The sequence below is a fragment of the Myxocyprinus asiaticus genome, chromosome 8, assembly GCF_019703515.2.
Source record: "Myxocyprinus asiaticus isolate MX2 ecotype Aquarium Trade chromosome 8, UBuf_Myxa_2, whole genome shotgun sequence".
In the NCBI taxonomy this organism is placed as follows: Eukaryota; Metazoa; Chordata; class Actinopteri; order Cypriniformes; family Catostomidae; genus Myxocyprinus; species Myxocyprinus asiaticus.
The window spans coordinates 38,822,783-38,848,290 of record NC_059351.1 but is presented as its reverse complement, the minus strand read 5'-3'; the positions used below and the strand labels follow the sequence as shown (position 1 = coordinate 38,848,290).

Below are 25,508 nucleotides of genomic sequence, written 5' to 3'. Positions count from 1 at the left end.
TGATGTAAAGGATGAAATAGATACAGCGCACTTACTCTGAAAGTGAATGCTGTGTTAAGTAAAACAAGAAACAGCTCAACTAATGTGTGCCTTCATTATATTACATTTGCCGACGAAGATGGAGTTTTTACTCTACTACCTTCCTCCTTCTCACCACCCAGAAACATCTGTCCTTTGTTTAAACATAAAAACAAAATCCACGATCATGTCTGCAACACACAAGGGAAAAAATGCACACTTCAGGTTTCTGCTGTCAAAGAATTAAATAAGGAGTCGCATAATTCCTATATTTTGTTTATTTCCTAAGTAAAACTGAAAGTATCTCCGTAAAGAGAGCGGGTTCTATACTACTGTTGCCAGCATTCTGGACAAATAAGTTCAAAAGCACTCACCCTAAAGGCTTTTGCAATTATAATGAGACCACTGCTGAGACTTTACATTTACATTTACATTTACATTTACATTTATTCATTTGGCAGACGCTTTTATCCAAAGCGTCTTACAAAAGAGGAATACATTATAAGTGAATCATCTTAAGGAGACAGCGGTACGAAAAGTGCTGTATTACAAAGTTTCACTAGCATCAGAATAGTAGTATTCAAGACAGATTAAAGTGCAACAAGAATTATTATTATTTAATTTATTTATTTATTTATTTATTTATTTATTTATTTATTTATTTATTTATTTTAGTGACTGGTTAAGTGCTCATGGAAAAGATGTGTTTTTCGCCATTTTTTGAAGACAGAAAGTGAGTCAGCTTCACGGATGGAGTTGGGAAGGTCATTCCACCAACGTGGTATGATGAAACCGAAAGTCCGGGAAAGTGTTTTGGTGCCTCTTTGTATTGGTACAACAAGGCGCCATTCCTTAGCCGACCACAGGCTTCTGGTGGGAATGTGGGAACTTTCTCTCTCTCTCTTTCTCTTTCTCTCTCTCTTGATAAATTTGAAAATGTATTAAAAAGAAAAAACTGAAAATCACATTGACATAAGTATTCAGACACTTTACTCATTACTTTGGCACCTTTGGCAGCGATTACAGCCTCAAGTCTTTTGGGGTATCATGTGACAAGCTTTGCACATCTGGATTTAGGGATTTTCTGTCATTCTTCTCTGCAGATCCTCTCAAGGTCTTTTAGGTTGGAAGAGGCAGCCACACAGACAACTGTGTGCCTTGAACTTCACCAGCCATCTCATTTACAATCACCACCATTATTTTATTTATATTACACTATCATATAGATATTTTTGACCACCTAACCCCACCCCTATGCCTAAACCTAACCAGTAATATAACAACAATATAACCATATTTTATTACAAAAAAATAAAAAAAGCACAATTAATCTATTCCAAATGACTCATGCTGCATTCAAAGTCGCATGATAGCTCCGCATCAGATATAGAGTGAAACTGAATGTTTTAATTGCTGAAAATCTTTCTCTCCATAAAAACAGTCAAATCCCCAAAACAAATATACATCCAAGCATTACAATGTTGCAATCAGTCACAAAATATGCAAAAGTGAATGGTGATGCTGGTCACAGCATAAAGGCTTAAATTCGGATCTGTTCCTTACTTACAATGATCACACAGCATCAGAAGATCCGGAAAATAGCGCACAAATAGCATGAATTATTTTTATCATAATGTTTATGGTGCTTTTCTCATTTTTTGAGCCACAACACGAACATTCTGAAACTCCTTTTGTGTCACACAGCTAACAATGAGCAAATAAGCAATAAATACATAAAAGCAATGAGCAGATGATGACAGACTTTTCAGATAATTTAATTTTAAAATTTAGCCTTAGTTAAAGAATTAAAATCCTCTAAAATTAGTTGAAAAAAGCATCAGAGTGACGTTTTGGTGATAAAGGCAACAAACTAAAGAGGACGTTTTGGAAGCACAGAGAAAAAGTTGCTATAGGAACGTATCATTATGAGAGTGTGTTGGTCTTCATGTTGTAGGGGATTATGAAACCACCTCATTTCATGGTGTTCTCATTGGATAAGATGAAAGAAAAAATTACGTATGAGATTTGACTTACGTGTGTGTTTTGCTTTCTACTCATGGGCTCTTGGGTACTTCACTTTTCAGCATTTGAATTCCATATGAATTCTCTGTTACATAATTTTTAATGAAAGGTGATGTGCGATTTTATTTTTAAAATACATTAGGTAGGATATTTACATTCAAATATTGCACTTTAAAAGGACAAAATTATATTACACACCAATTAAAATACACTGATCAGCCACAACATTAAAACCACCTGCCAAATATTGTGTAGGTCCCCTTCGTGCCACCAAAACAGCGCCATCCTGCATCTCAGAATAGCATTCTGAGATGCTATTCTTCTCATCACAATTGTACAGAGCGGTTATCTGAGTTACCGTAGACTTTGTCAGTTCAAACCAGTCTGGCCATTCTCTGCTGACCTCTCTAATCAACAAGGCATTTCAACCCACAGAAGTGTCGCTCACTGGATGTTTTTGTTTTTGGCACCATTCAGAGTAAAGGAGATCAGCAGTTACAGAAATACTCAAACCAGCCCGTCTGGCACCAGCAATCATCAATGCAATTATCTAATCAGCCAATCGTGTGGCAGCAGTGCAGTGCATAAAATTATGCAGATGCGGGTCAGGAGCTTCAGTTAATGTTCACATCAACCATCAGAATGTGGAAAAAATGTTATCTCAGTGATTTGGACCGTGGCATGATTGTTGGTGCCAGACAGGCTGGTTTGAGTATTTCTGTAACTGCTGATCTCCTGGGATTTTCACACACAACAGTCTTTAGAGTTTACTCAGAATGGTGCCAAAAACAAAAACCATCTAGTGAAAGGCAGTTCTGTGGATGGAAATGCCATGTTGATGAGAGAGGTCTATCGGACAATGGCCAGACTGGTTCGAACTGACAAAGTCTACAGTAACTCAGATAAGCGTTCTGTACAATTGTGGTAAGAAGAATAGCATCTCAGAATGGTGCTGTTTTGGCAGCAAGAGGGGGACCTAAACAATATTAGGCAGGTGTTTTTACACGGGCTGAAGCCCAGGGGTCCCCAACTCCCAGAGGGGCCCCTCTCGTGGCATCTGCCACCCCATTCTCCCCCGTTGACGTTCAACCGTGCAACCGCGAAAGTCGTCAGTGTAGCACTTGGTCATAGATCAACAGTACCCCAACAGTACTAATAGGAGAATTGTACCATGTTTTATTAATGATGCCAGGAGACACCACAGAATAGGTGTAATATCTGATATAATGAGGGCTGAAATGGCAGCGATGCGCACACACCACCAGACTCTGCATACCCGGGAGCACCTGCTCTCAAAAACTCTCTGGCGGATTATGAGGACCCACTTTAACGAACAGCTGTGGGTTAAACACTTCTGAATGTCAAGGGCTATGTTTGAGGAATTGTGTGCCAAGTTTGGTCCTTTCGTTGGGCCAGTCACATCAATCTGTCGCACACTTATAATAACACAAGCACAAATGGTCAAAACGTAATCGTTTTGCGAATAAACTGTTTCCATCATCTGAATGCACATTTTAACTAAAGTAAATCTCTAGAAAATCCACGTCTGCCTAGCACATAGAATTTTAAGCAAATTTTGAGAGTTAATTTGCATATCAAGTGTTTTATTCAGGATTTTTTATGCACAATTTTAAATTTCTCATAAAAATAGTTGGATGGGAATTTAATTAGTGTTTATAAAAATGATACAAACAAACAGCATACAATTCCTGAACTTTTTATCTCTCATAAATCCTACACAAGGAACTGCAAGACGGAGATGCACCTCACAGGCTTGGTACTTATGAACATTCACAAAGAGTACTGAATGAATTTGACGTGTCAGGGGCCAGGAGGTTGAACTTTTCACTGTTGTCCACTTTATATTAAGGTACCCTTTAATAGCTTATTAATGTTGGGAAATCATTAATAAATGGTTCACGGATGTAAACTTTACATTAAGGTACACTTTCATAGCTTACTAATTATAGCAAGTCTGTTGCAGTTGCTATACAGTTTTTCTCGCTTTGGCTCAATTCTTGAATGACATTTATTTTTTTCAAAACAATAAGTTCAAATCTCTGAACAATTAATTTCTTGTTCACACCATCACATGCAAAATGATCCATTCAGTTATCAAAATCTGTCAGACATACATGAATATTCCATAAATATCTATGACATGGTATGTTTGTGATGTCTGCTAAATCTCTGGCCAGACCAACAAGAGCAACAGGATGTCCACCAAGAAGATGGGAACTTGTACTTTAACGTACTGTGAGGAGGTACAATTTATTGTTCTTTACAGAACTACGGCAGTTTTTTTTTTTTTTTTTTTTTGTCATTTTGTGGTGATTTTCTGTTCACTATATATGACTTTACATGTAAGAAATGTGTAAAAATGGACATGCAAATGTGAATATCCTTTGCTACAAAACATCCTTTGAACTCATTGCTACAAAAATATATTTACTGTATACATACAAATGTGCATATCCTTGTACTACAGTATTGTACAGTATTGACTTTGTATATAACAAACATTTCCAGGGTTGACTGCCATTGTGAAAAAACATCTAAACATTTTGACCAGTACGGCTCACACAATGACAAAAAAAACTAATTTTGGTGGCACTGGCCAATTTACTGACACAATAACTAGGTTTTGAAACATTAATTAAATGTTTGGGGTGTGTTACTACATTTTGCAGACATGCAATAGAGTTGTGATGTCCCATAAAACAGTTGTGACAGTTGCACTTACAGTTTAGAGAATGTTAAGACTGTTTCAAAAAATTAGCCAAAGTGATTGAGAAAAACTGTGATACAGTAAATGGCTCACTGGTAACTCAGTAAACAGGCCATGATTGTCTAGCTTGCATTTTGGTAACTTTTTTAAGGTTGCTAAATAAGTTTGTAAATCCATCTTACATTAAGACTTGTATTAAAGAGTACAGATATTGTTACTTAATTCATAAATGACCAATAAAATGAAGGGAAATAAAGAATATAGATCACTTCTAAGAAGTGAGAGAAATCAATGTTAAAGGTATATATTATTGCTCTGGATGAGCATGAAGACCTGAAAGGTGTTTGGCTGAGGCATTCCAACTTTGATACATAGGTTGCCACTCTGAGTACTGGCATTATTTTATCACCAACTTGACAAGCAAAGTGACATGAGTCAAGATATTAGAGTAATAAATTCAAATGCAACACTTTTTATTCTCTCTATAACAATCTGTTTTTGCTGCATCATGACGTAAATCATGAATTATGACATTTCATGATTTTGATTAAATTAAGTATTAATACGTACCTTATTAAGCATTTATAACATGTGAGTTTAAATTGGCTCATTATTTGGCAAGTAATGCATGAAAGGCACCCTTTTTATTCTTGTTATGACTGCATCTAAATGATTTATAATGCATTTGTAGATGAGTTATTAGTCATTAATGAACCCTTTGTAAACCCGTTACAAAGGGAACTTAATGTAAAGTGTAATTTTAGTATTACTTAATATGTAATTTATTTCATGTACTTCTTTAATATGTAAGACCCATTAATTTTGCCTCCAAGCTGTGCTTCACTAATGTGTGTGCATAAGCTGCTGGTCTTCCTTCTTTTTTGTTTCTAAGTTTAGACTATGGGTTGATCTGCTCTGCTTATTTCATGTGCAGAGTATTGATGTTGACTTTGAATTTGTACATTTTTGTAAGTTGCTAATTAACTGATACTGTTGTAAATTATGAGCTTACTGTACTGTTTGTAACTACACTGATTCTAAACTAACCTGAGTGGAGTATTTCAGTATTGTTGGGTCAATCTAATCGGTGTAGTCTGCACCCAAAGGTAGTTTGGGAGGTGTTATTACACTTTCACTTTGGGTTTCACTTGTATTCTCTAAGATGCTGCTTATTGTCTTGTTAAACTGGGTGGCTTAGTTTGATAGGGTCACCACACATTGCAAATAGGTGTGCTTTGCCTAAGCATGTTGAACAAACATTAAAAGCCAATATTCCCACAAAGAAAAGTAATGTCAATGTCGTACATGTTCATGGATTCTTACTGCAAAAGGTTCAGGGGTCATGGTTCAGTGGGAGTACCATTTTTTTAAGATGGAAAAAAAAAAAACATAGAGAGGGATGCAAAGTGTGTATTTATTTACTACAACAAATATGTTGCATATAGAACCACCTAATATTGAATAATGTCTGAGAAGATAGCATTAAAGACAATGAACTATTTTTCCTGACTTAAAGCTAAATACAACTTGCATTCTAGATTTCATTATAGCATTCCTCAATTATCTGTTATTCATTCAATAATTCCAAGTGATTTCGGTTTAGAGATTTACAGTATGTGCTTCTAAAACCAGGTGGCCTACGTCAAACAATGCTAGACAAACACAAATGAAACATGAGCGCTCTAAATACACAGCGGGACCAAAGACACACCTGGGAGCATTTGGAGTGGGACAAGCAACAAACACAAAACAGGAACACAGCATAAGAATTCAACAAAACATAAAACACATAAAAACATAGGACTCAAATTACGTTAGTGCTAAAATACAGATTTCCAAAATGTGCTTAAAAAGTACACGCTAGAAAAGAGATGTGGGTGTGACAAAGAAATACTTTGAAATTTTGTGTGGGGTATTTGAGTTATGGTTTGGTATAAAGTATAGAAGGTGTACTTGAAATATAATTGAAATGTTTCTCTTGCCGTCTTGCCTGGTGCTAAAATGTATTTTTCACCATTATCTGCACTTTAAAAATTCTCACCTTTAAATAGCATTTAGAGCTTCATGTCTTCCTCAATGTCTGCTTATCTGTTTCATTCAATTTTTGCTGTTTCTTTTGCTCTTTTTTTTTTAAATAAGAAAAAATTTCTTAATTCCTTTAGAAAAGAGATCCCACCATTTGAAATATGAATAATGTATTTCTCAGCTTGCCATCTTGCCTTTTGTTCAAATTGATGGTTCAGCTTTTCCTTTTCTTTTTCAAAGTGTTCTCCTTGAAATCTTGTCCTAATAACATCAATCTCCTTCTGTCTTTGCTCCTCTGTCTCTTTCAGGATGTGTAATTTCTCCTGTTCAATCGCTCCCTCTACACTCTCAAGCATCTTATTTGTGTAGTGTTGCCCACCGTTTCCAGTAACCATTTTATCAATCTGGTCTAGTAACTGAATGACCTGTTCTGGATTCTCTTCTTCATTCTTGAACACATGGAATCTTCCACTGTAAGTTTTAATTAAACTGACCAGTTTTGTGCTGTCACGCACAAATGTGTGAATGTTTTTTTTTCCTTCAGTAGATCTCCATGCGTGAAGAGTGCCATGGTGTGTGTTGAGGCTTCTTCACCAAAGATGTTTTGGATGATTCTAACTGCATCTACAGCTTTATCTGTGAATCGGCCCAACTGAATCACAATTAGGAAGACATGTGGACCAGGAGCAGAGAATAAAGTGCACTGGTCAATTCTCTTGACAACTTCATCTGTAGTTAGGCTGGTGTCAAACAGACCTGGAGAGTCAATAACTGATACTCTTCTTCCATTAACTATTGCATTAGCTTTTTCACATGTATTGTACTGCGCATGCTCAGCTTGCACTTTCGTAACAAAATATTATTCTGATTATTGTTATGTGTCACACCCAAAACTTGTATTAAGCATACAATATAAAGATGATGTAATAGTGGCATCTAGCCTTTTTTATTATTATTATTACAACGATGCAGCCTGGGACACCTTATTTCTCTTTGGATGTGGAAGTTTGGTCACCCCTGGTTTAATGCATTATTACATCTGTTACCTCAGGATTACCATGAATCCATATAAATGGCCACATACAAGGATTATCATTAGTAAATGGGCACAATAAAATGTATGCAAGTATATTATCCTTTTAGGCAGGGTTTAAAATATATCTTTATCAATTCATGTGCATTCATGCTCTCGCGTTCTCTGTAAAGAAGATGGCGGTGATGCAAAAGGAAATAAGACATACATACACCGTAAATTGAAACGCGTGAGCATACAAACGTTTTCTTGTGCACACAGGAAAATCTTCTTGTGCACACGCGAAAGTTTTCTCGTGCGCACGCAAAAGTATCTCATGCACACGTGATAGTCTCAGCTAATTTTTTTTTTCCAAGGACACTTTAGGGCCTCCATTATAACATGTGGGTGTGCAACTCAAACAGGATAAAATCTTTAAGACAAATGCATTGTTTTGGGTGGTTCTGTCATCATGGTGTATTTTTTACAGCCTGGTCTCATGAAATTTTCGTGAACATGACAACATTTTTGCAATTTAAAATGTACGTGCTGTATATCACGTTTGGCTGCAGGTTTTCAGTGAAATGTCCAGCTGGGGTACCAAAAGCAATTCAAATGGTGTTGTATTCTGACGATGTTTTCAGGTGAATTTTAGATGGATGTTTTTAAAACATACCCCCCTAATCTAAAATTTTTGCCTGATCAGTGCCTAAGCCATTAGTGTTTTAAAATATATCTAAGAAGTTAAAAAAGACATCCTTACCTAATCAATGCCTAAATCTAACCATTAGTGTTTTAAAATGCAGAAGCAAAATGAAAAAGCACATTTTCTGAAGCAACCACCTCATTTTGTGCCACTTCTATGACTCACGCGTTACCTTGAGTTCATGGCTGGACTTGAATCGCTGTCCTCCAATTGTAAGTCCAACGTGCTATCAGGTGAGCTACTGCACAAGTTATCCAGTTAGAAATAAGTATATATGTAAGTGAGTCTGTAATAAAATGTATTGTTTTTCAAAAGATGTGATTGAGTAAAAGTGTGTCGATATCATAAAATAACAGGGTCTGAGTAATAGAGAGAAAAATAAGTATTTGTGATGTCATTATCAGCCATTTAAGTCATGATTTGAGTGAAAGTGAATAAAACACACAGCCTCTAGTGTTTCACCTGGAAACTGCAGAGAATTGTACCTGAAGACACGTTTAACAAGTTTTGCAAAAATGTATATAGTCACATTTTCACTATGAGACCAGGTTGATTTTTTTAATACATACCAGGGACACCAACACTGCAGCAATGCCAATGACAACACCAACTTTAATGCTGTGGAATAAAATGTCCACCTTGACTCTGAGGTTGTTGATGGCTGTCCGGGAGAATTGTCAGTGAAAATGAAATGAGGACAAAACTATGCTATTCAATATGCTATGCACACAATGTTACCATTTGAGCAAATATTGGCTGTGAGACAAGGTTTAATGCACATTTTATCAAACAAAAACTACACTTTCAAAGTTATGCCAATTGAATTTAGTACAATATTCACTTCATCTATGTCATAAATTCAGCCTTATATTCCTTGTTTATTTTGTATTCAGTAATACCAACTAAGTTCTATTTGGAGAATTATGTGCTTTTACTATTCTATTTCCCCCAGTTAGTTTGCACAAGCTCTATTTGCATCTGCACACTGCATGTGATCATTCTAGGTGTGCACATACAGCCTACTACTCCTATTGACACCAACTCTGTTTGCTTCTACATCATACCAAGATTTATCAAACTATAGCTTTACTAAAATCCCTGATTACATTATTGAATGTGTGCATGCTCTCTCTCACCATTCATTGTGGTTGTAGAGGAAATAATCAGGGTCTGGGTGCCTACGACAATGTTGCAGTTCCCTTTTCTATAGCTGGAAAGGTTTCATTTTTATGTACTCTGCCCTTGATAGACATGTTTTAATTGCATGTATGGGTCACATGGTGTAGTGCTGCATGGTTGTAGGTAATTTCTTACCTACAACCATGAACAATATATGTAATATATTTATGAATACAACCAAAGAAGCAAGAAAGAAGATGTCCATGCAAATGAATCATTCAGTCAGAAACCTTCAAAGTATAGAAATAAACCCTTAAATTAAACAAACATTAAAAATAAACTTTAGTTCATTAACAAGAAAGACCAGTGTTACTTTAACACTGACTTTTAACTTCTTTTGACTTTTGGCTTCCTTCTTGTAATATTTATTATTTGTATTAATATTCTGTCCATTAAAAAAAAAAAAAAAAAAAAAAGAAGAAAATTTTAATAATTTAATAATAACAATGTAGGATATTACCCTTTTAAAGCAACATATTGGTCCTCTCATTCATGGGGCAACTGCTCTACATATATAACTTAATCAGCTTGGAGACAGAAACTGCTAAGTAAGTCACAGCAATATAGCTTCCCCACAACTCTTTGCAAATTATTTAATTGCACATTTGTTCTTATGATTTTACATAGTACTAGATTCACCATAAAATAAATGTAGCCTGTATTTTAATATATACAGGTGCATCTCAATAAATTAGAATGTCGTGGAAAAGTTCATTTATTTCAGTAATTCAACTCAAATTGTGAAACTTGTGTATTAAATAAATTCAATGCACACAGACTGAAGTAGTTTAAGTCTTTGGTTCTTTTAATTGTGATGATTTTGGCTCACATTTAACAAAAACCCACCAATTCACTATCTCAAAAAATTAGAATACATCATAAGACCAATAAAAAAAACATTTTTAGTGAATTGTTGGCCTTCTGGAAAGTATGTTCATTTACTGTATATGTACTCAATACTTGGTAGGGGCTCCTTTTGCTTTAATTACTGCCTCAATTTGGCGTGACATGGAGGTGATCAGTTTGTGGCACTGCTGAGGTGGTATGGAAGCCCAGGTTTCTTTGACAGTGGCCTTCAGCTCATCTGCATTTTTTGGTCTCTTGTTTCTCATTTTCCTCTTGACAATACCCCATAGATTCTATATGGGGTTCAGGTCTGGTGAGTTTGCTGGCCAGTCAAGCACACCAACACCATGGTCATTTAACCAACTTTTGGTGCTTTTGGCAGTGTGGGCAGGTGCCAAATCCTGCTGGAAAATGAAATCAGCATCTTTAAAAAGCTGGTCAGCAGAAGGAAGCATGAAGTGCTCCAAAATGTCTTGGTAAACGGGTGCAGTGACTTTGGTTTTCAAAAAACACAATGGACCAACACCAGCAGATGACATTGCACCCCAAATCATCACAGACTGTGGAAACTTAACACTGGACTTCAAGCAACTTGGGCTATGAGCTTCTCCACCCTTCCTCCAGACTCCAGGACCTTGGTTTCCAAATGAAATACAAAACTTGCTCTCATCTGAAAAGAGGACTTTGGACCACTGGGCAACAGTCCAGTTCTTCTCCTTAGCCCAGGTAAGACGCCTCTGACGTTGTCTGTGGTTCAGGAGTGGCTTAACAAGAGGAATACAACAACTGTAGCCAAATTCCTTGACACGTCTGTGTGTGGTGGCTCTTGATGCCTTGACCCCAGCCTCAGTCCATTCCTTGTGAAGTTCACCCAAATTCTTGAATCGATTTTGCTTGACAATCCTCATAAGGCTGCGGTTCTCTCGGTTGGTTGTGCATCTTTTTCTTCCACACTTTTTCCTTCCACTCAACTTTCTGTTAACATGCTTGGATACAGCACTCTGTGAACAGCCAATTGGCAATGAATGTTTGTGGCTTACCCTCCTTGTGAAGGGTGTCAATGATTGTCTTCTGGACAACTGTCAGATCAGCAGTCTTCCCCATGATTGTGTAGCCTAGTGAACCAAACTGAGAGACCATTTTGAAGGCTCAGGAAACCTTTGCAGGTGTTTTGAGTTGATTAGCTGATTGGCATGTCACCATATTCAAATTTTTTGAGATAGTGAATTGGTGGGTTTTTGTTAAATGTGAGCCAAAATCATCACAATTAAAAGAACCAAAGACTTAAACTACTTCAGTCTGTGTGCATTGAATTTATTTAATACACGAGTTTCACAATTTGAGTTGAATTACTGAAATAAATGAACTTTTCCACGACATTCTAATTTATTGAGATGCACCTGTATATGTATATATATATATATATATATATATATATATATATATATATATATATATATATATATATATATATATATATGGATTGAAATACAAAAGTTATGTAGGTAGTATATTTTATTTATTTATTTGGCAGAAAATGTTTGGCCTTCATCATCAGTTAAGGCATGTTAGAATTATTCCTATAGTCACTTCATTACAAACATTTTCAGATTTTTAAGATAATGTAGATTTGTGCGCAGATTGAGTGGAACAGAATTGAGAGCACATTACTAACGTGTATACACAACTAACAAATTCAAAGTTCAGAATCAGTTTTAAAGAGCTAATATTTTAGGGTAACAGAATGCTCATAAATGCAATACTGGAACTAAGAAGACTTCAGGTTGCATACAGTTTATACTAGGCATGAGCACATATTAGATAGTTAGACAGTTAATTTTCCTTCACCTGATAAGCACTAAAGTGATTCTGAATAGTCCCAAATAAATAACATGTTATGGTGGTATTTGATCTAATATTTAAGATAGCCTGGGAACAAACATATAGGGCTCTATTTTCATGAGTGCTCAACGACCATGCGCAACATCTTATCCAATTTTCGTAAAAGTGCTAATTCTAAATGCAATTTTCGTGCCAGCGCAAAGCGCAAATGGGCGTGGGTGGGAGTGTTTGCACTATTGTGGGTGTAGGCGCACAAACTGTGGGTGTATATTATGTAAATTAAATGGCGCAACGCGCAATTTGCTATTTTCCTGAGAAATAGGTCATTGCGCTAAGACATTTCAAAACCACCTCTTAACTCAGTGCAAAGTTCAAATTCAGTTTGGAAATTCCACCAGCAGGTGGTAATAAAGTTCATGTGCAAATTCTGAAAGTACAGAACATCAAATATTGTCCGTGAATCACAATTTTTCAGGGGTAATCGCTTGAGATTTGAATGAAACTTTATAGAGGTCATGTTTTTTTTTGTTTTTTTTTTTTTTTTAATGCTGTGTTTATATGTATTATTATTATTGTATATTTACAATTGTATTTATGATTTAATTTGTATCCTAATAGTAATATTTCACTTGTTGTTGAGACTAATTTTTAAGTCACTGCAAAAGGGGCCAGTGGAAGAAGGAGAGATTAAAATGTTTGGATTGGGTATGATTTTTGTATCACTTCGTTATTTTGATTATATTTTCGTTTCGTTTAAAGAGTAATTTGAATTTAGAAATATTTTGTGTTTGAATACATTAATAAAAATTTTTTCAACCAAAATCAACCAGTAGAAGTGAAGTACGTGCCAATACAATCACTGTTAATACTAACCATGATTTGTGTGTCAGTAGATGAAAATGATATAAGTAATAATACTTACATTCCTATAATTTACCTGAGGGTACATCCAAATTCCGAAGAGAATCACATTTTCTATTCATATAAAAGGAGCGTGTCACTATCATAGAAATATGCCTGGAATTCATCAAGGACGCAGTTAATGCGCATTTTCTATTCTTCTAATTCATTGCATACAGTCCATGTACACTACCAGCTTCTTATGAATGTGCTGTCTTTGTTTATATCACTGGTGCTTGACAGGGTATGGACTATAATAGGACACAGACAGTGGAAATCCCAGAGAAGAACCTCGGAATTCAATTGCACTTAATCCAGCTCATTTGCACGTTGTGTGGGCGATTTCACCAAACCTACTTGCACCTAGACTTAGCGCATGCGGCACAAAAACATCAAAATTTCATGGCCATGCTCGCTGACTTTGTATTTGTGACTTATGGCATAGCGCTGCCCTTAAAGCTAGCAATCTTAGGGCCCTATAGTCTTGATCTGCAAGAGGTTAACAAAAATGTTTATGCATTTTTGTTGTTAAAAGGGAGGGATATACAACAATTTAAGAAAACAAATAAGAGAGTGGAAGAATATAAAACTTACAAAACCACAAATGTTGAAAATACAGATCTTGTACAATTAGAATACACCTCTTTATAAAGTATTAAGATCTACATTAAAGTATTAAGTTAAGCTTGTGTAGCTATCTAAATCTAAGTGTAATCAATTACTTTGTCAAAATTGATTAGGATATATGTTGATTGGAAAAAGAAGCCAGCAAAAATAATTCATTCATAGATCATTCACAGTCTTGTACACTGAAGCACTAAAAAGTGAAGATGCATAAAGGCATGAAACACAGATTATTGCCCACTGAAATTTAAAGAAAAAAATGATTTTGAATAACAATAATGTTTCTATTGGAGAATAATTGGCTCAGCTTGTTTTTTAATAGTTCCTTAAAATAACTGAACAATTTCATTAGAAAAGGAGTGTCTCTCTCAGCTTGCCAACTTGCCCACTGCTCATAATCATTGTCCATCTTTTCCTTTTGTTTTTCATAGTGTCTGCCTTGAAATCTAGTCCTAAGAACATCAACTAGAGAACTACTGGCATTATCACACACCAGTGACAGCATTATTATCATCACACCAGTGAGGTTTTGCAGGACTAGTGACACTTTAAATTAATAAAGTTTGTTAACAATCGTTTCCTACTTTATTACTTTATTAAAATCATGCCCAACAAAGCAACAAATGTTGACAGACTATAACGACTCTCATGACTCACAAGTCGCCAGACGTTCGCAAACTCACAGCGGGAAACTCTTGAGGGAAAAAACAACGATAATTGTCCTTTGTCTGCCACAGTAGTATCGCTATGACTTTGGGTTCTTGCCCAAAAGTCACCATCCGGTTGGTAGGTTGCACCCTAGTTAGGCTGGATGTCTTGGCTGCTACATCATCAAACACTGTTGAAGGCCATCTCAATTGTGAGGACATTTATTAGGCAGCCTTCGTTTGCCACATTTTGAAGGATGCATCAGGTGCATCTTTTGCAGCCTTCAATCACAGACAATCCTTTACACAAATCAAATTTTTTAAAAAAAATTTTTTTATTTAAATATCAGAAAACAAATCAAAGGGATGTACACCCTCCTGGTGGCTTCCTCCAAAGTAGTTGTAGTGGTTCACAAATAATTTATTTTCAAAATTTTCATGCTGTGACCGCGGAGGCAGAAACCTTAATAACCTTTATACTAGACAGTCTCATTCATAGCGCTAATTGCTGAGGAGGAGCCAGGCCTACAGCCTCAGAAGGTCTGGTCTGAGGAAACAGCCTTACTAGGCTGCAGCCTTTCGTTTGAGAAGCACCCCTCGATATTCAGCCTGATCAAGAACACATCAGGGTAATTTAATGTGTTCTCTGGACATGCCCAATTCCCACTACTTAGTAGGTCCTTGTGGTGGCATGGTTATTCACCTCAATCCGGGTGGTGGAGGACAAGTCTCAGTTGCCTTCATTTCTGAGACATTCAATCCGCGCATCTTATCACATGGCTCGCTGTGCATGACACCGCAGAGAATCACAAAATGTGGAGGCTCATGCTATTCTCCACGATCCACACACAACTTACCATGTGCCCCACTGAGAGCGAGAACCCCTAATCACGACCACAAGGAGGTTACCCCATGTGACTTTACCCACCCTAGCAACCGGGCCAATTTAGTTGCTTAGGAGACCTGGCTGGAGTCACTCAGCATGCCCAAGATTCGAACTCACGACTCCAGGGGTGGTAGTCAGCATCAATACTCGCTGAGCTACCAAGGCCCCCTTGGACTTGCGTTCTTGAGGATTGGGTTGCGTTTCATTCAGAAGTGATATTCCCTTTGAAGACTTTACCAACCATTGTGAGAGCTTTGAAAGGCTAAAAGGTGTGGGGCTCAAAAATAAGGGTAATTCGGAACTCACTTTTTCAGTCATTTTTATTGGAAATTCTGTTTGAAGCGAACTTACCACATGACCACCATGGTTGTTCTGCCTTCAAAGTGCCCTTCGGAGGAGGATTTATCCTACTTGGAACACAGTGCCAGAATCGAACTTTGGCAGTGGATGATGATGTTGATCGAGTCCACAAGAACACATAAGAACACACACTGAGAAACAGCCATTGTTTCCCATGATTGTAATCTCTGTGTTGACCTTACTGTGCTTATAGTAGGTCACAGATCACATCTAATTTTTACAACATTTTAGAGTTTCTTCTCTACTAAAATATGTTTTCTAGGACTACATTTATGTCACTTTTACAGCAAGTAAAAGATCTGTGCAAATGCACGGAATACAACATCCTGACTAAATGCAGCTTTTTACCATTAAACAGATATGCAAATTAAGCTATGTAACTATTTCCAAGCTAGATTTAGATCTTGGCTACTAGTGTACTGTACACTAAACATAAAAAAAAAAAAAAAAAATGCATGTGTGTGCATGCTCTAGCTCTGTCTTTTCTACATTCTATCTCTGTGGTTCCTTTCAAAGCAGCAACAAAATGTACCTGATTTATTTATTTTTTTAAGCAAAAAAGAAAGAAAAAATATATCAATATATATATATATATATATATATATATATATATATATATATATATATATATATATATATACATAAAGTGAATTATATATTGCATGCAAGAGAAAAAAATTTAAGTTAAAAAAATTTAACTCACCATTTGGTGTTGAGCACATAATGAGGGCCTGGATACCTGTTGTATGCCGGCTTTCTTTTTGCTTTTCTTCATAACGGACAGTTCTGTTTTCGTGTAAATACCGTACAGGGAGAAATGTACAGCTAATTATTCAAGATCCCCTATTCATTCTCAGCCAAACAAGAAATCTACTCCTCACCCAGCTGCTCCTTCAACTTCATCGGCCGGATTTCTTGGAGGCCATGCATTCTCTAGACGGCACTGTCAAAAATCTCGACTCCAGATTGCAATTCCTGGAAACTTCTCAACCTGCTCCGCTATCTTCAGCTTCCATTCATCCGATAATGCCAAATTCAGCCCCATCTTCTGTGCCTTTTCTGCCTGCCCTCTACTTCCCTGGAATTTCCAGGGATCACACTTGATACCGCAAAATGCAGGCTTTTTTACCCCCAGATAAACTGGACCGAATCAGAACTTTTTGTGATTTTATTATTCACTCTGATGACATCTCTAAACGTGACCTTCTGTCTCTTTTAGGGCATCTCAAATTTGCAATGCATAAGTGTGACGAGGAGGAGGGCATCGCCGGGCCATGAGTATGCACGCCTGGCGCTGAATTGTCCTAATCATCCGTGAGGGGGATAAAGATGAGCCAGAGGTGCCAGTTCAAGAGAGAGAGAGACACACGTGGCCGCTGTGTGTGTGTCTGTGTGTTTATGTTTGTTTAAGTTCAGTTATGTCATTAAAATTATGTTGACTGTTCTGCCAGTTCCCGCATCCTCCTTGCCTGTCCTGTGAACCCCGTTACAGTATTATACCCCAAAGCTGTTCATTCCTCTCACGCCTTCTCACCTTAGCCCATTCCATGGCCAACCTGTCAGATAAGGTTACCCTAAACGAAGGCTGTCAATCCGACCTTAAATTTTGGTCCATGTTTCTCAAACAATGGAATGGCATTTCTTTTTTATATAAAGACATTCCTGAATCCTCCAACTCCCTGTCTTTTTTTACTGACGCAGCTCTCACCATCGGCTTCGCGGGCTACTTTGATGAGTTGTGGTTCACGGCGAGCTGGCCAACAGAATTTAAAGCGCTAGTTAGCAGTTTGTTTTTAACTGATCTCTTTGAAAATTACCCCATCGTGGTAGCCAGAATCCTATGGGTCTCCTAATGGTCACGCAAGCACGTTGTCATTTATTTCAACAATGCAGCCATTGTTGCAATAATCAACAAAGGTTGATCTTCTTGCGGTATGATCATGTCTCTATTGAGATGGCTTACTTGGCAGAGCATTAATTGTAATTTCATACTCACAGCGCAACACATCCCTGGTTTTCACTATTCCATTGCCAGGGTTGGGGAGTAACGGAATACATGCAACGGGATTATGTATTTAAAATACAAAATATAAGTAACTGTATTCCACTACAGTTACAATTTAAATCATTGGTAATTAGAACACAGTTACATTCAAAAAGTATTTTGATTACTGAAGAGATTACTTTGCATTTTATTGTCATTTGTTTCATTTAATACTTATTCCTTTCAGATGAAAAACATTTATACATATAAATGATGCGATCCAAAGTGCATTTGAACAGTGGTGAAACACTTTCTTATGATGTGTTACATTCATACGAGCAGACAGAGAAGTTTGGAGCAGAAGAATTAGAAATAAACCTTGTGTAATTTGTCAGCTTTACGTTAAGCTAAAATGCTATTTCTATCCATTTTACATGCACGTTACCAGGCACAATCATATTTTTTTTATCAAGAAAATTCATGTTAGATCATAATTTCTTTTTTTCTAGTAAGATCTTTTATATTAGGGCAAAAATCATATTCTTGATAAGTTTTGTATTGTTTTCTTGTAAAAATATCTAAAAATCCTTAAAACAAGATAAATTTGATTGATCTTGTTTTAGAAACAACATTGCATAAGATATTTAGGTTTTTCAGAGAATGTATTTTTAACATGTGTATTTTGTCTAATTGGCAGAGTTTCTGTAGTCAAAACAAGTGAAAAAAATCTACCAGTGCTGTAGAAGTAATCCAAAGTATTTAGAATACGTTACTGACCTTGAGTAATCTAACAGAATACATTACAAATGACATTTTATAGCATGTATTCTGTAATCTGTAGTGGAATACATTTCAAAAGTAACCCGCCCAACCCCGTCCATGGCTTACTCTTTGTCTTGCTTTCGTTTTCAGGAGTTTCGTCACCTCTGCCCATCAGCCAGCGATCTCCCAGTGCCGTGTCCTCCAGTAGCGGACCTTCTGCTCGACTAAACCCATCCCTTTTGCCCCTGCTAGATTCCTCTATGCTCAAAGCTCAAGCTTGGTTTCAATATTCTTCATTCTGCAACTCTCACAAGACCCCTTTTTTCCCAGTGTTAGTGTCAACTGTCTGTGCTTTCATTGCTTTCTTTTTTAACGTCCGATTAATGAAACCTTCATCCATTAATAAAATGGTGGCAGGCATTCAGTTTCATGCTAGATGTTATTCACCTGAATTCCCAAGTCTTTTCTCCTTTTCATCCATCTGGCTAATTCTAAGAGGTATCAGAAAAATCTCCCCTACCATTCCTGATAAACGGCTTCCTATCACTTTAGACATTCTACACCTCCTTATTTCCACTCTCAGAGCAGGTTGTTTTTCTAAATTATATGACATTCTTTTAGAAGCAGTCTTTCTTATGGCATTTTAAGGCTTTTTGAAGTGTGGGGAATTCATGTCATTTTCTCTAGTTTTCTTGCCCTCTCGACATTGAACTTTTTCTGATATTTATTTTCTCCAAAAATTATTTTTATTTCTTAAACATTCTGAAACAGATAGTTTAGATCATGGTCGCACCACTACAATATATAAAATTCCCAATAATTCCTTTTGCCCATACACCTTGAAGTCACAGCCTCACGCTTCAGCTGCCTCCCCCTTATTTATTAATTCTTTGGGGGACCCCATGACTCGCCATTGGTTCACATCTCATCTTTCCGACACGCCTATACGTTGCAGTCTCTCCCCTTGATCGTATTCTGGCCATTCCTTCAGGATAGGAGCTGTTACAGCAGCTGCTTCACAAGGACTTCCTGAGTCTTCCATTAAGATGCTGGGATGATGGTCTTCTTCATCATACAAGACATACATACATACCAACCTGCATTCAATCAACCAAGCTCAGCTCATATTAAGCAACGCATCAAAGGTACAAAGAAAGTTATGCACTCCCTTCCTCATACTCCTCCAAGCATTGTTATCCTTTTCAAGGGTATTGCACAACCAATGCTCTCCCAATTCAGGGCTTAAATATAGCATTGGTTACTCTTTTCAAGGGTACTGCACACTCAAATGTTTGCCCAATTCAGGGCTCACTTATATCATAAGCTTTGGTTACTCTTGTCAAAGCACAACCAAATGCTCGCCCAAGTCAGGGTTCTGATGCATCAAACATCACAAATGATGCTCCCCTCCCTCATTTTCCTCATTAGCATTGTTATCCTTTTCAGGGGTTTTGCACAAACGATGCCCACCCAACCCCCATCCCACCACCCCCCACAGCATGGCATTTTAACCCAAAAAAATATATATGTTTTTAATTGCTCCATTATCTTTTACAGATTAGTTATTTTTGGGGTAGGCTTCTCACCCCTGCCATCTTCCCCAGCAGTATTTGACGGTTCACTAAAATTGACCGTCAGATGTGGGCTTACGCCAAAAGACTTTATTATTTTATTGTTCATCAATAAATTGTCATTCCCTTTATGCTATGCTGTTCTGAGTCTTTCTAATTGAAATGGAAGCATAAGTGGTAGTTCTGTCAGGGAGACTCGGAACATGTCATCATTTCGTTCATAATTTCCTTTAACCAATCACTGTTCACCTCTTGCTTTGAAGGTCTGCCAGCAGCCAACCACTCTGCTGCCTTCAGGTGCCAATGTGGCAACCGCCTCCTCCCCACCACCACCAGCAAGTCTTCGTCTGACGGGTAGGTTCCTTGCCCCTGCCGTCTTCCCCGGTAGGATTTGACGGCTCATTAAAATTTGCACCGGTCCATCAGACGAGGGCTTACGGCAAAAGATTTTACTTTATTATTTTATTAAATAAATTGTCATTCCCTTTACACTATGCAGTACCAAGTCTTTCTGATAGAACTTCACAGCATACTGCTGTAAAGTTATTTTTCAGTGAACCTAACTTCAATTGTCAAAACAACCCTGCATGATTTGCACTGTAGGATGGTCTCTTCCCGAAAGTCACAAGCTACATGTGATACACTGTAGTTTGATTTGGAGGAACAATGACATCAACATATAACCTCAGTAATGGTGATACTCGAAAAACACCATTTAGTAAAAGATTAGCTTTAAATCACCACACAACTATTAATTAACAGTAATGACAAAAACAACAACAGCAGCAGCACAAATAAAGTACACAAATAGCACCACAAAGAAAAAAGCCTAATTATTTATTCATGCTGCAATGCATGCTGGGAGCTGGCAAGTCTTTGTTTATTCAGACAGCTTTGTTAAGCGAGTTGACATGACAAATACACTTGTTGATTCAACATAAGTACAATCTGATAAAATCATTTTAAGTTTTTTAAGTTGACTGGACAGTTTAGTTGTCAACTCAAAAAGCACCTTGATATGACTAGATGTAAAAAAAAAAATTTTTTTTTAAAAATAGTGTTTTTTGTCCATTTTTATTTTCAACTAATGTTTGAAAATGTAGTTGAGGCATCCTTAATCAATACCTTATCTATGGACGGTTTCCGAAACATATAAACAAAGCTTCTATAAGGCAAGTCAGGTCACTCTGTGGCCTAAAGTCTCCAAAATGGTTGGTCAAGATTATGAGCACAAAATATACAGTATTTCAATTCAGCAATAAAATATGGCAAAAAAATAATATCATAAACTGTGCTTCTATATAGCTGAGATCATGCTAAAAATGCAATTTTTCAGGCTGGTCCAGCTAATGCGCATGTGCATTCACACTGAAAACAGACAAATAGGTAACTAGCTCATTTAACTGTAAGGTGGAACTTCCATTCATATTCAAGTCGCCATATTCAGCTTTCCAATTTCCCCTATTCATGAGTATATTTGAATTGGATAGTTTGTCAGAGACAAATGTACTTTTATTAAATTATATTAATATATTTTTATCAGCCAGTTCATCACACTATTTCAGAGGATGAGAAAAAGGTGTTCAAAAAAGTTGCATTTAAAACATTAGGTCTGTGCATGTGACATGATAGGGCTAAATTTACATGCCAGATTATGAATTTTATCTTGGCCTTCTTTGATAAGCAACTACAGTGCATCCGGAAAGTATTCACAGCGCTTCACTTTTTCCACATTTTGTTATGTTACAGCCTTATTCCAAAATGGATTAAATTCATTATTTTCCTCAAAATTCTACAAACAATACCCCATAATGACAATGTGAAAGAAGTTTGTTTGAAATCTTTGCAAATTTATTAAAAATAAAAAACAAAAACAAACAAAAAATAAATCACATGTACATAAATATTCACAGCCTTTGCTTTACTTTCTTGAAACACCTTTGGCACCAATTACAGCCTCAAGTTTATTTGAGTATGATGCTACAAGCTTGGCACACCTATTTTTGGGCAGTTTCTCCCATTCTTCTTTGCAGGACCTCTCAAGCTCCATCAGGTTGGATGGGGAGTGTCGGTGCACAGCCATTTTCAGATCTCTCCAGAGATGTTCAATTGGGTTCAAGTCTGGGCTCTGGCTGGGCCACTCAAGGACATTCACAGACTTGTCCCGGAGCCACTCCTTTGTTATCTTGGCTGTGTGCTTAGGGTCGTTGTCCTGTTGGAAGATGAACTTTCACCCCAGTCTGAGGTCCAGAGCACTCTGGAGCAGGTTTTCATCAAGGATGTCCCTGTACATTGCTGCATTCATGTTTCCCTCAATCCTGACTAGTCTCCCAGTTCCTGCTGCTGAAAAACATCCCCACAGCAAGATGCTGCCACCACCATGCTTCACTGTAGGGATGTTATTGGCCAGGTGATGAGCGGTGCCTGGTTTCCTCCAGACATGACGCTTGCCATTCAGGCCAAAGAGTTCAATCTTTGTTTCTCATGGTCTGAGAGTCTTTCAGGTGCCTTTTGGCAAACTCCAGGCGGGCTGTCATGTGCCTTTTACTGTGGAGTGGCTTCCATCTGGCCACTCTACCATACAGGCCTGATTGGTGGAGTGCTGCAGAGATGGTTGTTCTTCTGGACGGTTCTCCTCTCTCCACAGAGAAATGCTGGAGCTCTGTCAGAGTGACCATCGGGTTCTTGGTCACCTCCCTGACTAAGGCCCTTCTCCCCCGATCGCTCAGTTTGGCCAGGCGGCTAGTAGGAAGAGTCCTGATGGTTCCAAACTTCTTCCATTTACGGATGATGGAGGCCACTGTGCTCATTGGGACCTTCAGTGCTGCAGAAATGTTTCTATACCCTTCCCCAGATCTGTGCCTCGATACAATCCTGTCTCTGAGGTCTACAGACAATTCCTTGGACTTCATGGCTTGGTTTGTGCTCTGACATGCACTGTTAACTGTGGGACCATATATAGACAGGTGTGTGCCTTCCCAAATCATGTCCAATCAGCTGAATTTACCACAGGTGGACTCCAATCAAGTTGTAGAAACATCTCAAGGATTATCAGTGGAAACAGGATGCACCTGAGCTCAATTTTGAGTGTCATGGCAAAGGCTGTGAATACTTATGTACATGTGATTTTTTTCGTTTTTTATTTTTAATAAATTTTCAAAGATTTCAAACAAATTTCTTCCACGTTGTCATTATGGGGTATTGTTTGTAGAATTTTGAGGAAAATAATGAATTTAATCCATTTTGGAATAAGGCTGTAACATAACAAAATGTGGAAAAAGTGATGCGCTGTGAATACTTTCCGGATGCACTGTATAATGGCCATAGAGTGATGATTAGTACTTATTAGTCACACTGATTTCACAAAAGACACATGTGACATTGCAGTTTAAGCCTAAGTAAGTAGGCCTAAAAATAATTAAACAATTTTATCTTTAAAGGTATAGTTCACCCAAAAAAATGAAGATTCTCATATCATTTAGTAAAAATCATGCCATCCCAGATGTGTATAATTATTATTTTTTTTAAATCAATTGGGTCGCTTCAGAAGACATTGATTAAACCACTGGAGTCGTATGGATTACTTTTATGATGCCTTTATGTGAAATTATTAGGTTATACTATGTTACTCCGCAGTCTGTGCATGTGGTATAATAGGGCTTAATTTACATGACAGATTACTGAATTTTATTTTGGCCTTCTTTGATAAGCAACTATAATGGCCATAGAGTGATGATTAGTTCTTATTAGTCACATTGATTTCACAAAAGACACATATGACACTTCAGTTTAAGCCTAAGTAAATAGGCCTAAAAATAACTAAACAATTTTATCTTTAAAGGTATAGTTCACCTAAAAATGATAATTCTCATATAATTTAGTAAACATCATGCCATCCCAGATGTGTATAATTTTTTTTTTTAAATCAATTGGGTCGCTTTAGAAGAAATTGATTAAACCACTGGAGTCATATGGATTACTTTTATAATGCCTTTATGTGTAATTTGGACCTTCAGATTTCTGGTAACTAATCAGTTGCTTTGCATGGACCTACAGAGCTATTCATCTAAAACACTTCGTTTGTGCTTTGCAGAAGAAAGAAAGTCATACACATCTGGGATGGCATGATTGTGAGTAAATGATGAGAGAATTTTCATTTTTGGGTGAACTATTCCTTAAAAAAATGAGATTACCGTGTGCAGTGAGCAATTCCTTCATTCTATTAATTTCCTTTCTCCTCATCTTTCTCTTCCTCCTTCCTCCAATGGCTGGTTCAAATCTGTTCCAAGAGCCTATCTTTTTACATGGCGGTCACAAATTGCATGTTGCATAATGGCAGTAAGGCTACAAGTGCACAGTGCTTAGACCAGATGATCTATGAATACAACAAATGTCTCTCTATGTTGAGATAGGTCTATGAGAAGTTTGATACTCATCACAGTCATTTAAATTCTGTTCTGTGTGCATCTGATCAGTTTCTAGCCAAAGGAGCAAAACTACAGGCTAAGTGAAATTCTTGATTCATTTTGAGAAGACAAACTCCTGGACATAAGTTGCAACATTATTGGGAAATCTAGCCAGTAAATTTGTCTTAGAATTTTATATATCCAAAACAGCGTGTGTTAATAACTATTTGTAAAGATGGGTTTGGAAAGAAATTGTTTTTTCTAAAAGGAATAACAAGTTTAATCAATGGTTAAATTATTTAGTAAATACAAAAGGCAAAAGTCAGCAAAATGTAAGCCATTACATAGCACAAATGTGTGAATTTCCTGAAGCTTTGTGGAAAAATGTTGAGGCTTCTTAGAATAATTAAAACAGGATGATCAGCAGGCAACAGACAAAGATCAGGCTATGTATCCTAAAACAGTTCATGGGATAAGACAAGTTATATACGCTGCAGTTAGACTTTCACTCTTGACCACTGCATCTTTCTCGCAGAATAAAAGTTTTGATAGAACATACTGGACGCTTACTCTTTCCTTCTTTTGACAATGAGTTAGTAAGACACAAAGAGACATATATTAAACACATATGTAACATATATTTAACATAAACCAAAAATCTAATTTTTATGTTCCAATACATTCTTACCATTCTGATACAATCACCAGGAATACATTTAGGAAAAATCAATTATGCTGCTAATGGCCTGTGGATTTCACTTATTTTCAAAGTTTGCACCCTAAAGCCCTGTAAAAGTCATGAGATTTTAAATGCCTTCTGCAATTAATTAAATTTGTCTTGCAGTAGCTAGCTACACTTTGTCAGGTCTCAGATTGCTCACATCAGAAGGTGATCAAAAAATTTACATTTTTAATGCTATAATCAAAGAATTGATCACTTGGACCACTAGGAATGGAAAGTTTCTTTCAGCTTCCATTCTTGCCAGCAGC

At 36.9% G+C, this 25,508-nt stretch overlaps 1 pseudogene; it reads right to left on the bottom strand.

Moving 5' to 3' along the window:
* Positions 1-203: 203 nt before the first annotated feature.
* On the bottom strand, positions 204-16,725 carry LOC127444767 (GTPase IMAP family member 7-like; annotated as a pseudogene).
* Between the last annotated feature and the right edge of the window lie 8,783 nt (positions 16,726-25,508).